We start from the raw sequence: 14,412 nt of genomic DNA on the forward strand, positions 1-14,412 counted from the left end.
GACCCAAACAAGCTGAAAGAAATCAAGCAGTTACTTGAATTTTTAAAAATCATGGAAAGCTCCAAACCAACCTAGCCATCATCAGTGCCAATTATCTCCCAGCCTGAAATACATCAATCCACCAGCACTCTTTGATTCCCTTAATATTCCACTTCATATCCTTACTGTCTGCCAGTCTGGAATTGCAAGGTTCCATCTCTTTTGTAGCCCTTTGTCGAATGCTGTCCAAAAGCACACACATAAATCATCTATCGTAATAACTCAGTCAATTTAGGAATTCAAACCAGTTAGTTGGACATGATGTGTTTTTGATTAGCACATGCTTTCCAAACAAAAGTCTATTTTAATGCAAACTATTATTTCCAATAACTTCAACATCACCAATATTAGGATAAGTACAATGGAAAGAAATTACTTTGAATTGGAAGTTGAAAAAAAAGACAAGTGGGAGTAATTTATAGCAGGGTAATTACAAAGAAATAAGGGCAGAGCTGGCTGGAGTGGACTGGGAAAGTGAATGAGGAATAATGACAGATTTTTAAGTCAAGAGCTCATTTCTCTTGCCAAAGACATATTTTAGAGAGGGAAAAAAAACGTTTAGGAAGGGGATAAACCAACCATGGCTAACCAGGGAAGTTAACACTACTATCAAATTGAAAGAGAAAAAAAACGTGGAAAAGACTAGTAGTAAGCCAGAGGATTGTGAATTTTTAAAAAAATCAACAAAAGACTACCAAAACAAAGGGAGAAAATAAGCAAATAATATCAGGACAAACAGCAAGAGTTTCTTTAATTATATAAGAGAATCCAAAGTGAACTTAGGCTCCTTAGAGAATGAGGCTGGTGAATTAGGAAATGCCAGATTAGTTGAATAAACACTTTGCATCAGTCTCCACAGTAGGAGACATTTATAGTATTCTCTGACTCTATAATCAAGGGGCAAAAGGAGGAGAAGTAGTAAATACAATAATTATCACTAGAGAAAAAGTGCTAGGGAAACTAAAGGAACTAATGGTCTATCAGTTTCTGGAGCTGATGGAATGCATCCTTGGACATTAAAAGAAAACACCTAAAGGGATAGTGGATACACTGGTAGCAATCTTTCTTAAAACATGGCCAAAGGATTGTAAACCTGCTAATGTAACCCTTATTTAAAAACAAAAGGTGACAAAAAAAGCACTGACTGAAGGGCTGTAAACTAAAATATAATGGGTTAACAGCCTATGGAATCCCACAGCATGAATCAAGAACCAAAGAAACAAAACAGAGGTTGCTGGAAATGCTCAACAGGTTTGGCAGCATCTGTGAAGAGGAGTCAGAGTTAACGTTTTGGGTTCAGTGAACCTTCCTCGGTTTTTTGGTTTTTTATCAAGTACCAAAAAGCCTGGCTCAAACTGCTTCTGCTAGACTAAAACTGTGGCATAAATAACTGTTAATTGGGTTAAAACAAGTGATGCAATTGCAAACTGTTGTATATCAAGATGAAGCATTGATTGAGCTAAAAGGATCTTTGAGTTACATGCTAACTGACAAGAGGAGGATGCAATAAGGATGACATTTGAGTAAAGGATCTTGGAAAAGGGATCAGCGTGAACAGCTCAACTCATGATTAACACTGCAAGAAGACTACAAGCAAAAAGACCTGGAAGAACCTGACCAAGTATCCACGAATAAAAGTATCATGATCCCACATGAGTGTAATGATCTAAAACTGTAAATTGATCAAACTTTTTCATGAGTCAGACTTGACAAATCTACGAGAATTCTTTAAGGTGGTACCAAAACAGGATAAAATGGAAGTAGTAGATTTAACATTTTTGAAATTCTGAAAGATCTTTGATAAGGTACTACACATTAGGTTGCTTAAGATCCCATGATGTTGTAGGTAGTCTATTATCATGGAAAGCAAAAAGTTAGCAAATAGAAGACAGGATAAGGGGACATTTTCAGGATGGCAACCTGAAACTAGTGGTGTGTCACAGGGATCAGTGCTGGGACCACAATTATTTACTATATATATTAATGACTTGGGTGAGTAAAGTGAATGCACTATAGCTAAGCTTTCGAATGACACAAAAATAGGTAGGAAGGCAAGTGGTGAAAATGACACAAAGTGTTTGCAGAGGAATATAGACAAGTTTAGTGAGTAGAAAAGAAAAATTGGTAAATACGTTTTCACATGATAATCTGAGGTTATGCACTTTGGCTGGAAAAGTGCAGGTATGGAATATTATTTAAATGGAGAAAAGTACAGAAAACTAAACAGAGGAATTTGAGAGCCCTTGTCTATAATTACAAAAGACTAGCATCCAAGTGGATAATACAGAAGGTAAATAGAATTCTGGACTTTATTTTGAAGAAATGGAGTACAAAAGTAAGGAGGTTTCACTAAAACTATATCAGATACTAGTTGGATCATGGCTGAAATATAGTGAACATTTTTAATCTCCTGATCTAAGGAAAAACTTATTGGCATTGGATGCAGTCTAGAGAAGGTTCACTAGGCTGATACCAGGTATGAATAGAGATCAAGTAGGTAAAGCCTGTATAGGCCGTTTTGCTATAAGGATGTTTTGCTAATGTGAATTCGCTATAACGCGATTGACGAACTGGGGACACTGTTTCTGTAGCACAAACTTTTAAAGCATGTGTTGGTTAGAAGGAAATTCCAGCCCCATTAGTTTAAATTATGCTGCTAACATGCAATTTTCGTATAACACAGGATTGTATGAGAACAGAACTAACACGTTACAGCAGATCTGACTGTACTCATGGCCATTTACAAGAGTAAGAGGCAATCATATCAAATCATTCAATTCTGGGAACTTTACACGGTAGCTGCAAAAAGGTTGGGGCAACTTTTTCACGCAGAGGGTGGTTCGTATTTGGAATGAACTGTCAGAGGAAGTGGTGGAAGCTAGTACAATCGCAACATTTAAAAGGCATTTGGATGGGTATATGAATAGGAAGGGTTTGGAGGAATATGGGCCGGGTGCTGGCAGGTGGGACTAGATTGGGTTGGGATATCTGGTCGACATGTACAGTTGGACTGAAAGGGTCTGTTTTTGTGTTGTACATCTCTATGACTATGGCTAAAGTCTCGAACCAGAAGGCATAAATTCAGAATAAACGGTTGCATATTTAAAACATAGATGAGGAGGAATTTGTTTCCTCAGGGGATAGCGAATCTGTGGAATTCTTTCTGAATAGGCTGAGTCATTAAGTATATTTAAGGCTGAGATACACAGATTTGTCATCAGCAAGGGTATCAAGGGTTATGGGAAAAGGCAGGAAAAGTGGAATAGAGATTTATCAGTTCAGTCATGATCTTACTGAATGGTGAAGCAACTCAATGGACAGAATGGCCTAATTCTGCTCCTATGTCTTATGGCTGATGAGTCTTTAGTTTTGATTTACCTTTCCTTTCTTGAATAAAGTCATATGCATTAATAAGGTTTGAAAGACCTTTTTCCCCCTCAGCAAGTTACCACAAACAGGACTGTGATAATCATTAAATAATTTGTTGCTTTGAGGTGTAAATATTGGTCTAATTGTCCTTAGCAGCAACCAAATGTTCATCTGCACCCACTGTGGGAGAATCTATAAGGGCATGGATAAACCTGACTAGCCACCAGCAGACCCGTAACTAACGATTTCAAGCTTCCTAAAATCTACATCTGCAAAAGAAATTCCAAGAGATTAGTTAGGACACTAGGGATAACACCTCTGCTCTTCTCTGAAACAGTGTCAAAGGATCTTTTGGATCGACCTGAGCAAATAGAGGTTTGGTTTAACTTTTCGTTCCAGCAGTGCTCCTTTGCTACTGCACTTGAGCGGCAGACTCAATTTTTGTGCTCAGCCATTGGAGTGGGATTTGAACCCAGAACCTTGTGATTCAGAGGTGAGCACCTACCTACTGAGCTACAGTCGCTGTAGATAGGGAAGCATGGCATTTCAGAAAAAGGAGTTGCTAGATTGTGGGTTGTAGCTTTCAATTGGGAGTTAACTCAGCATTGCCTATACCTTTCAACTCAAACATTACCCTTTTACCTTCTCCATATCTTCACTCCCATTTCGATTTCTACCTCACTTCCTTTGAGTTACTTATTGAACGTATGTATGCTCTCTTCCAATTGATTGAGACTGAGATTTATGAGGGGGACAGAAGAACCTGGTTCTTATCCAGACCTGGGCTTTAGCTCCATTTTAACCTGAACAGCAACATACAGAAATAACAAAGGAAAGGAGAAAATGAACAAACCACAGCATTAAGAGTCAATGGTGAGAAAAATGACCAAAGGTACAGATTATGAGCTCTGCAGTTCTGTTCCACAGTGTACATGGGAACATGTCTTAGTATTGCAATCCTCAGGCATGTGCCAACTAAACTACGTAAAAACAGAGTTTTTGGCTGGTCCACATCAAAAACCATGGGGTTGCCTAACTGCCAGTTACTTACTGACATTGTCCTCCTTACAGAATGCATAGCAAGAGTACTCAGAACCAGCTCAACCAAAGTGAATGTTGGTATTTGTTGAGAGTGTCCTGTTGAGAATGAGATGAAACCCCTTTACATTAAAGTAGACTGCTGAGTTAAATAAATAAAACTGCTACTCATCATCAGCAATTAGCAATAGTCTGCAGCTTGAACTCTGAATGCTGCAAAGCATCAGAGAAGAGGAAAACTACTTGGACATTTTGCTCCAGGAGGCAGTAACATCTCTTAGATTAGATACTGCACGTTTGGTTTGCGGCCAGGGACAATTATTAGTGGGGCTAAGGAAATATAGTTCTAATTCCATATTATAGCTTAGATGGTAACCAGTATTTGTGACTTATTTTAAGAATATATATTATAACTGAAGGAAATTTGAATTTATTAAAGAAGCACGGTGAAAGTAGCCTCTCTCAGGCTACCCAAAATTTCACAAAATATTTGCTGCATAGCTTAGTCAATGCCTTCAGTGTTATGAACTTCTTAGAGACCAGATAAGTGTTTTTGTTTAAAATCACGAGGGGCATGGATAGAGTGAATGGGCAAGGTCGCTTCCCTAAGGTAGGTGGTCATACATTTAAGGCGAGAGGGGAAAGATTTAAAAGGGACCCAAGGGCCAACATTTTCATGTAGAGGGGCAGTGCATGTTTGGAATGATCTGCCAGAGGATGTGGAGGAGACTGGTACAATTACAACATCTAAAAGGCATCTGGAAAGGTATATGAATAGGACGGGTTTAGAGCAATATGGGCCAAATGATAGAAAATGGGATTAGATTTATTTAGGACATCTGATCAGCATGGAGGAGTTGGACTGAAGCATCTGCTTCATCCTGTGCATGCTATGGGTCTATGACTAAAACACTGATATTTATTAGAAGAATGAAGCCACAAGGTTCACGGTTTGAAAGAAAGAACTTCATTACATCAAAATCAAGGAACATGAATACTAATCATTACACTAACTAGTCAGTTATGCTAAAGGCGTCAAAAGTACAAAGGACACACTTATATTTGAAACTAAACACAACTCAACTTTCCTTATGCTTCCATTTGATTCCCTCAAAATCGCACGATAACCGTGCAGCTTGAGTACTGTTTCAAAGGTTCATATAAGGTTTAAGGTTTTTTTGAGTCCAGTATATACTTCTGACCAGGTGGTCCCTTCAAATCTCCTTCAATTGCCCCTCTCAACAAGGGTGTCACGAGCATCTTAAGCATGGTCACTTCAGTCTCCTAGTTCAAATATTCATTAACTCCCAAATCTTCATTTAAAATTCTATCTCCACAGCTTTGTTATCCCTGGAAGTCAAACCCACTGCTAGTACTCCATTTTCCAAGAATTTTAAGCTCTTCTACCATTAAATGGCAAAATGTACTTTAATACAGAGGCATAGAATCTGTTTTACCAGTGCATGCAAGTACAGCATATCTCAAACGATTCAAGATGTTCACAGTACAGAAGGCAGCCATTCAGCCATCATGCCCACGCCAAACTACACTCACTTCATTTAGAAAATCTTGGTTCGTAGCTCTGCAGACTATGGCAATTCAAACAAATATCAATGGCTTTTCAAATATTTATCATTTTTGATCCAAAAATGCAAATCACATGCATAACAAGAAGGAAATATTTTTGAAAATACAAATTGTAAGTTTAATTCAAGGAAAGGTTTCACGCAGGAAGATCACATTTTTGCCCTCTTATAAATGTAGTCCAGCTAAAAATGGCAATGTTAATCTTTTAAATTATCTTCAATAGGGTTGACTATCTAATCTGGTTATCATCTGGTACAGCTGGTGAATGTGTTGAATTGAGCATTCACCCTCTTGGAGGAGAAAGTGAGGACTGCAGATGCTGGAGATCAGAGCTGAAAATGTGTTGCTGGAACAGCGCAGCAGGTCAGGCAGCATCCAAGGAGCAGGGGAATCGACGTTTCGGGCATAAGCTTTTTTTAAGAAACATGGGACATTTCTTGCAGTGCAAAAGAAGAAGGGCTTATGCCCGAAACGTCAATTCTCCTGTTCCTTGGATGCTGCCTGACCTGCTGCGCTTTTCCAGCAACACATTTTCAGCTCATTCGCCCCTCTTCTCAGCTATTGGAAATGACGATTGATAACTAAAAAAAGTTGTGTTCTTACTTAATCTACTTATAATAGCTTACTGAAATGTATTTTTTAATATTTATTTTACATTTATTATGCTCTGCTGCCATTAAAGATGGTTTGCCTCAGTGGAGCAGCAGAGAGAATGTTATAAGGTCAGACGCAATTGCTGTTTTTTGCACTGCAAGAAATGTCTCATACTTCTTTAAAAAAGCTAAAAGTTTTAGTCATCAAAAATATCTATGCTTGAAAACAAATAGAGGTCAGCACTGCGTTAAACTTAGAAAATAATTTGGGGGGAAATTGAATGTGGCTACTTAGTGCATTTTAGTAGTTTGCGTGTTTCACAAGTGTTCCTTTTTCCACTCAGGATAAACAGTCAGAGTAAACTGCAGTTTCCTTTACATCTCTTACAATTGAAAAATTTTGATTTGATAACTGGCTTTGTCAATTCTTCAACTCCAATTCAACTTGTGGTATTGATACACCAAGTTTTCTGGCAGTATACAAAATTCAAATTACATTTGCAATAGCTAACATGTTAAATTCAACATGTCAGGTCATAACACATTAAACACTACCTGAAATAAGATTTTTAATGCCATGCTGAAATTAATATTTCAATCCGAAGTGTGAAAATTATAAATTGATAAACCCAGATATTGAGCTTCCAACATTTTTAAGCGCAAAATTAATGAGAAAAGTCTCAAACGCATTTTCTCACTAATATTAACTCCCCATTCTTACTCTCTACCAACACATCTTTCCTTTTGAGAAATCTTGCTACCTATTTTAAATTTCTAGCTAGCTTCCTCTCATACGCCAATGTCTTTCTTCTGATTAATCTTGTAGCCCTTCTCTGCAATTCTTCATATTCTGTCCAATCATTTGACCTGCCATTCATCTTTGTGCAAGATATGCTTTTTCCTCAGGTTGGAAGCTTTTCTGAATTAATCACAGATGGTGGATATTCCCTTTAGAATTTTTCTTCATAGCAGAGACATACTTATTCTGAAACGTCCCCTTAAATGTTGACCACAGTTTGTCTATAGACTTTTTATCTTGCCTAACACTTCACTAGTTCAGCTCTCATGCCCACACAATTGCATCTATTTAAATTTAAAATACTTACCTTAAATCCACTCTTTCCCCTTTCAAACTGGATGTAAAATTTAATCATATTGTAGTCTTTTATCTGGGCTGCCTTTAATCTGAAGTCATTGATCAATCTTGCAACATTACACAATATCAAGTCAAACCTGCTCTTTGGCTGAGCCCAGACTCCACTACTCAAGAAAACTCTCCAAATCATTGTATGAACACATCATATCTCATTTTTCTAGTTTGCTATGTAGATGATATTTCTGATACCTTAATCATAAGCACCCTATATTCATTCTTGTATACTTTGTGTGTTCCATATTCTGAATACTGTTAGGAGGCCTGAAGACTATTCCCCAAGACACTTCTTTAGCTTATTAATCTTTATTTCCACCCAAACCATTCAGACACCCTGATGTCCTGAACCAAGAAAATCTATAACTATTGCATCAGTGTCATAATTAATTGTGCTACCCCTTCAACTTTACCTAGCTTGCTATTCTTCTCAAATGCCATATGACAGTCACACGTAGAACCAAACCATAACATTATGCAGTCACGGCTCCAGTAGTTCTCTCAGATCACATTTATTTACTTTAATTTGCACTATCGATTCATTTACATTGTTATGAATGCTACGGGAATTTGATTGTGCCTTTTTGTTTCTTGCCAACATCTAGCCTCGACTGTCAGTGTATTCTTAGGTCTACATTCTATGCACTTTCTTGCCACCTCTGGCCTTCATTACCGAAATTACTATTTGTTTTCTTGCCTTGACTCTTATTCTTGGAGTTGCTATACCTACCCAAGTTTAATCCCTCATCCCCAGTGTTAAGCTTAAATCCCTTCCTACTTGCTTGATCATGCATTTTCAGGAATACTAGTTCTACAACTGTTCAAACTGACCCAGTGACACAGTCCCCACTTTCTCCAGTATGGATGTCAGTACTTTTTCCTCAGGTTGGACGCTTTTCTTAATTAATCACGGATGATGGGTATTCCCTTTAGAATTTTTCTTTATAGCAGAGACATACTTATTCTGAAATGTCCCCTTAAATGTTGACCACAGTTTGTCTACTGACCTATTATCCAGCCATCTCCTCCCGTATAATCTTTGACCCTTGCATTAATTTCAGTAATCTTATGTGCCCTTTGCCAACTGATGTGGTTCAGGTAATGATTCAGCAATTAATATTTGAAGTTCTCGTCTTCAGTTTTGTACATTGCTCCTCATACTGTCTAAACAGGACCTCTTCATTAGACCTACACCATACAGTTGGTATCTACATGGATCATGATATCTGGATCCTCCCCAACCCACTTCAAGTTCTTGTCCATCCCTGAGTAGATGTCCCAAAACCTGGCAATGGGTAGACAACATAGCCTTAACTTATATTCTTAGTTCGTAAAACTAGGCCTATTTCTCTCTGGTCCTAGACTTCCCACAAAGGGGAATAGCCTCTCAGCATCTACAGAAACTCTCTATAGAGCAAGTGTCAACCTAGTGAACCTTCTCTGGACTGCAATTATATTTTTGCATACATAAGGGCTCCAAAACTGCTCACAGTATTTTAGGTGTGGTCTAACAAGTGTCTTGTAAAGTTTTAGCAAAACTTCCCATTTTTATATTCAATTTCTTTTGCAATAAATGAAACATTTCATTTGTCTTCCCTACTAACTGAACTCGTATGTTAGCCTTTCATGATTATGCACAAGGACAGTCAAAATCTTTGTGCTTCAACTTTTCTCCTTGAAGCAATATTTCATTCCTCTATTCTACCAGCCAAAGTGCATAATGGCACATGATATTTCATCTGCCAAGTTTCTGATCACTCACTTAACCTGTCTATATCCCCAAGTAGGCTCACCACTTGTGTTTCCACCTGTTTTTGTGCCATCCACAAACATGTATATTCACTTCTGTTAGCCAAGTAATTTAGGTATGCTGCAAATAAGCGTGGCCCTAGCACCAACCTCTGTAACTTCTTGGTAAACCATGGTTAGCTTATCTGCTTCCTAATGACAGGTTGCCATTGTGAAAATACTCCATTTATCTCAACTCTATTAACTAGCCAATTGTCTATCCATGTCAATACACTATTTCTGACAGGGTGGTCCATTAATTTTAATCAAGTGGCCTTCCAAATATTACACCTACTGGGTCCCTTTTATTATCCAGCTTGTTACTTAAAAGAATTCTAATTCAGGGGAACCTCGATTATCCGAATACCAACTATCTGAAAATTGGATTATCCGAAGGAGATCTCGAAGTCCCAATAGAAACATTACATCAAAGGCGTGTTTCCAGCAGTGATCGCGTCTTTTATTTACAGTGATTAAACAGGCACCGTCTCCAAATGGCTGACCTCCCGCCCTCTCTCTCCCCACACTTTCCCTGGAGTTCTACAGAGGGGTGTACCCTAACTTGCCTCTGGCTTCCCAGGAATAATCTCTCCAATATCATCCTGTACAGGGCAAGAGTATGTGTGTGTGTGTGTGTGTGCGTGCGTGCGCGCGCTATTTGGAGACTTACCCCACAAAGGCAGCAGTCTTGTTTTTAGTGTACAGTCCGGATTCCCCGGAGGGGGGCCGGGGGAGAGCAGCAGTGGAGAGCTGTGTTGGGGGCGAGGGCTCGTGTGCTTTGTGCTGTGGGGGGGGGGCTAATCAATTAACCGAATAATTGATTATCCAAACGAAATAGTGCCCGCCCATCACATTTAGATAATCGAGTTTCCACTGTAAACATGCCAGGTGAGATTTCCTCTTCATGAAGCCACAGTGGCTCTACTTGATTACATTAGGCATTTCTATTTGCTCTATTACAGCCTTTATAGTAGACTATCACAGGGTGGCACGGTGGCTCAGTATTAGACAGCTGCCTCAGCGCCAGATAATTAGGTTCGATTCTAGCTTTGAGTGATTGGCTGTGTGGAGTTTGCACACTCTCCCAGTGTCTGCGTAGATTTCCTCTGTGAGCTCTAGTTTCCTCCCAAAGTCCAAAGATGTGCAGGTTAGGTGAACTGGCCATGCTAAATTGCCCATAGTAGCCACAGATGTACACACCTGGTGGATTAGCCATGGGAAATGCAGGATAATAGGGACAGGGTAGGTGGTGGGCCTGGGTGCATCCTCTTCAGAGGGGTAGGTGTGGACTCAACTGCCCAAATGGCCTGCTTCCATACTGTATGGATTCTATGATTAACTGGCCTAAAGAAACCTCTTGGTTGTCTTTTAAAATAAGGTCATTACATTGGTAGTTTTTCAAACCTTTATGACTTTTCTACAATTGAAGGGTTACTACCAGTGTCTTTGTAGGTGCAACCTTTAAAGTCATTCCTGATGAAGGGTTTTTGCCCGAAACGTCAATTTTCCTGCTCCTTGGATGCTGCCTGACCTGCTGTGCTTTTCCAGCATCACTCTAATCTTGACATCCTTTAACGTCAGTCAAGTCCAGAGGATTAAGCCTTTAGCAGTTTCTGTTGTATATTTTCCTCTAGTAATAGTTAGTGTTTATTAATAACAATAAAAGGATATTCTATATTCTTTTCTATTTCCTCTCACCCAGACCCTATTTTGCCACTTGATTTGGTATTTTTTGATTGGCAATCATGTATTCTAGTGTGAAGACTGATGCAAAGTATTTAGTTAACTCCTCTGCCATTTCCTGGCTCCATTATTACTTCCCGAACCTCATTTTCTAAAAGGCCTAGGTTCACTTTAGGCTTTCTCTTTTTACATATTTAGATTTTACTATCTATTTTGAGATTACTTGCCAGTTCACCTTAAAAGTTTACTTATTCCCTCTATTATTTTTGTTCCTCTTTAAAAACTTTCCCAATCCTGTGACTTACCCACTAACCTTTGCCCAGTGTATGCATTATTTTAGAACGTAGAACAGTGCTGCACAGGAATGGGTTCTTCAGCCCATGATGTTGTGCTGAACATGACGCCAAATTAAACTAATTCTTTTTGCCTTTAGTCCATATCCATCTATTTCTTGCACATTCATGTGCTTATCTAAAAGTCCCTTAAATGCCCCTATTTTAGCTGCTTCCACTCCCATTCCGGAGTGTGTTCCGGGCTCCTACCTACGTTAAAAACAAAGTTTGTAAAGTGCCTATTTTTAAGATGACATTTTCCTCCCGTGTGACTATTTGTTCTTTCCAGTCTGGTAGTTAGATACACCTTTGGTCGTCATTCTCACATTCCGATCACATAATATGAACTAACAACATCCTTTCGCCCCTTGCGCTCCAACCACCACCTACCCTCTCTAACTATTGCATAAATGCTGCTCTCTGTACACTTCATTTCAATTCTGATGAAGAGTCATCTAGACTTGAAACATTAACTTGCTTTCTCTCCATGGATGCTGCCTGACCCGCTGCGATCTCCTGCAATTTTTGTTTCCAATACAGGTTCCAGCAACTGCAGTAATTTGCTCCTACCCTCTCCTTCCTGCCTGTTCTTTCAAAGTCATCTATTCCTGAATATTTAGATCCAAGCACTTATCTTCTTGCAATCAATACATAACTAACACAATGGAAGCTTGGATTATTGGAGATCAATCATCCAAGTTACAGGATAATCATCACAGGAATTCCTCAGGAATTCCAATCACTTTGAGCTGCTTCAATGATCTTCCCTCCAACATAAAGTCAAAAGTAGGGATGTTGATTCATCATTGTCCAACATTCAGCACCATCTGCAGTTCCTCAGACACTGAAGCAGTTGATGTCCAGCTATGTGAGCTCCAGGCATTGATCATTTTGAACAAGAGAAAGTTTCACCATCATCCTTTGTCATTCAATGGTATTACCATGCTGAATTTCCCTGAACTTGGAGGTGCCGGTGTTGGACTGGGGTGGACAAAGTTAAAAATCACAACACCAGGTTATAGTCCAACAGATTTATTTGGAAGCACTAGCTTTTGGAGCACCACTCCTTTATCAGGTGGTTGTGGAGAACCAGATCATGATCACAGAATGTGTAGCCAAAGTAGTCCAGTGTTATGGAGATGTGATACATTAAACAATTTCAGATCAAATCTTTCTTCTTTTAGAATAGGATATGCTGGTTTCCGTTGTTGGATATGTAAATCCCAGAACTCCTTTTAAATTGGATTCTCAAGATAGCCCAACTTTTCTAACAATAGATGTGAAGTCTGTCTGTGTCCCAATGTCGAGTCAGATTGACAAGCCCTCTGCACAGTTTTACATGGATTCATGCAGTCTTTGAGCAAAATAAAATGTAAATCTGGAAAAACAAGATGACCCCATAAACCTATATGTGTGCATGTATAGCAGCGACAGAGTGAGTGTGAGAAAGAGAGAGAGAGACACAGACAGACTTCACACTTATTTGGAGGTGCCGATGTTAGACTTGTGTGTACCAAGTTAGAAATCACAACACCGGGTTATAGCCCAATAGGTTTATTTGGAAACACTAGCTTTCAGAATGCTACCTCCTTCATCGGGTGGCTGTGGAGTACAAGATTGTTAAGTCTCTCATCTTTTAGAATGTCAATGTTGGTTTCAGTTCTTTCATCTGTAAATCCCAGAACTTTTTTTTAAAAAGTTACATTCCCAAGTGAACTTTAACAATAAGTGCCATGTCGTCTCAGATAATGCATTGAAGGTGTGAGTTGCCCTGCGTGAGGTTGTCTGTGCCCCAATGTTCAAACTGACTCCATTTCTAAAAAAGGGGATGTAAAGAACCTTACATGGGTTCATGCAGTTTTTGAGCACAATAAAATAATTCTGCAGTACAAATTCACCCCACAAACGTGTGTGCGTGTGTGTGTGTGTGTGTGTGTGTGTGTGTGTGTGTGTGTGTGTATACGCGTGCGTGCGCGCGCGGGGGGGCAGGTACGAGTGTGAGAGTGTGTGCGTGTATGTGTGTGAGTCTGAGTGTAAAGGGGCATAATGTCTGTGAGAGGGTGCATGTGTGGGTGAGAGTATGGAAGTGTATATGTGAACGTATGAGAGGGGGTCTGCATGAGTGTATGGGTCTGTAGATATGTGTGCGCATGTAGTGTGTGGAGTCACTTGTAGTGTGACATGAACCCCAAACCACACCTTGGATTCATGTCACACTACAAGTGACTCCACTGCACTACACACACTTCTAGAGACCCATACACTCACACAGACCCTGTCATATGCTCACACATACACAGCCACACTCACACCCATACCCTCTCCTTAACACTATACATCTTAACACTCTGCCCCCATCCCACACAGACAGACAGACAGAAAGATACACACACACACACACACACACACCCCTTTAAAGGATGTGGAGGTGTCGGTGTTGGACTGGGGTGTAGAAAGATAAAAATCACACAAAACCAGGCCATAGTCCAACAGGTTTAATTGGAAGCACTAGCTTTCAGAGCCCTGTTCCTTCATCAGGTGGTTGTGGACACCCGGATGAAGGAGCAGCGCTCTGAAAGCCAGCGCTTCCAATTTAAACCTGTTGGACTATAACTTGGTGTTGTGTGATTTTTAATTCTTCAAAAGGAAGATCTGAGACGACATGGCACCTATTGTTAAAGTTCACTTGAGAATATAACTTATAAAAAAGTTTCTGGGATTTACACAAGAATGAACTGAAACAAACGTGGCCATTTTAAATGATGAGAGACTTAACACACAATCCAGGTCTTTTCAATATATCATTTCAGTTGCATCTGTGTGTAAACTTTTG

General features: G+C 39.4%; 1 protein-coding gene across 5 annotated transcripts in view; it reads right to left on the bottom strand.

The window, feature by feature from the left end:
- Nucleotides 1-14,412, bottom strand: part of ppp2r5ca (protein phosphatase 2, regulatory subunit B', gamma a) — a 179,917-nt gene that overhangs the window by 108,974 nt on the left and 56,531 nt on the right. The gene's annotated exons all lie outside the window — the stretch shown is intronic.

This window comes from Chiloscyllium punctatum, chromosome 4 (genome assembly GCF_047496795.1).
Source record: "Chiloscyllium punctatum isolate Juve2018m chromosome 4, sChiPun1.3, whole genome shotgun sequence".
NCBI lineage: Eukaryota > Metazoa > Chordata > Chondrichthyes > Orectolobiformes > Hemiscylliidae > Chiloscyllium > Chiloscyllium punctatum.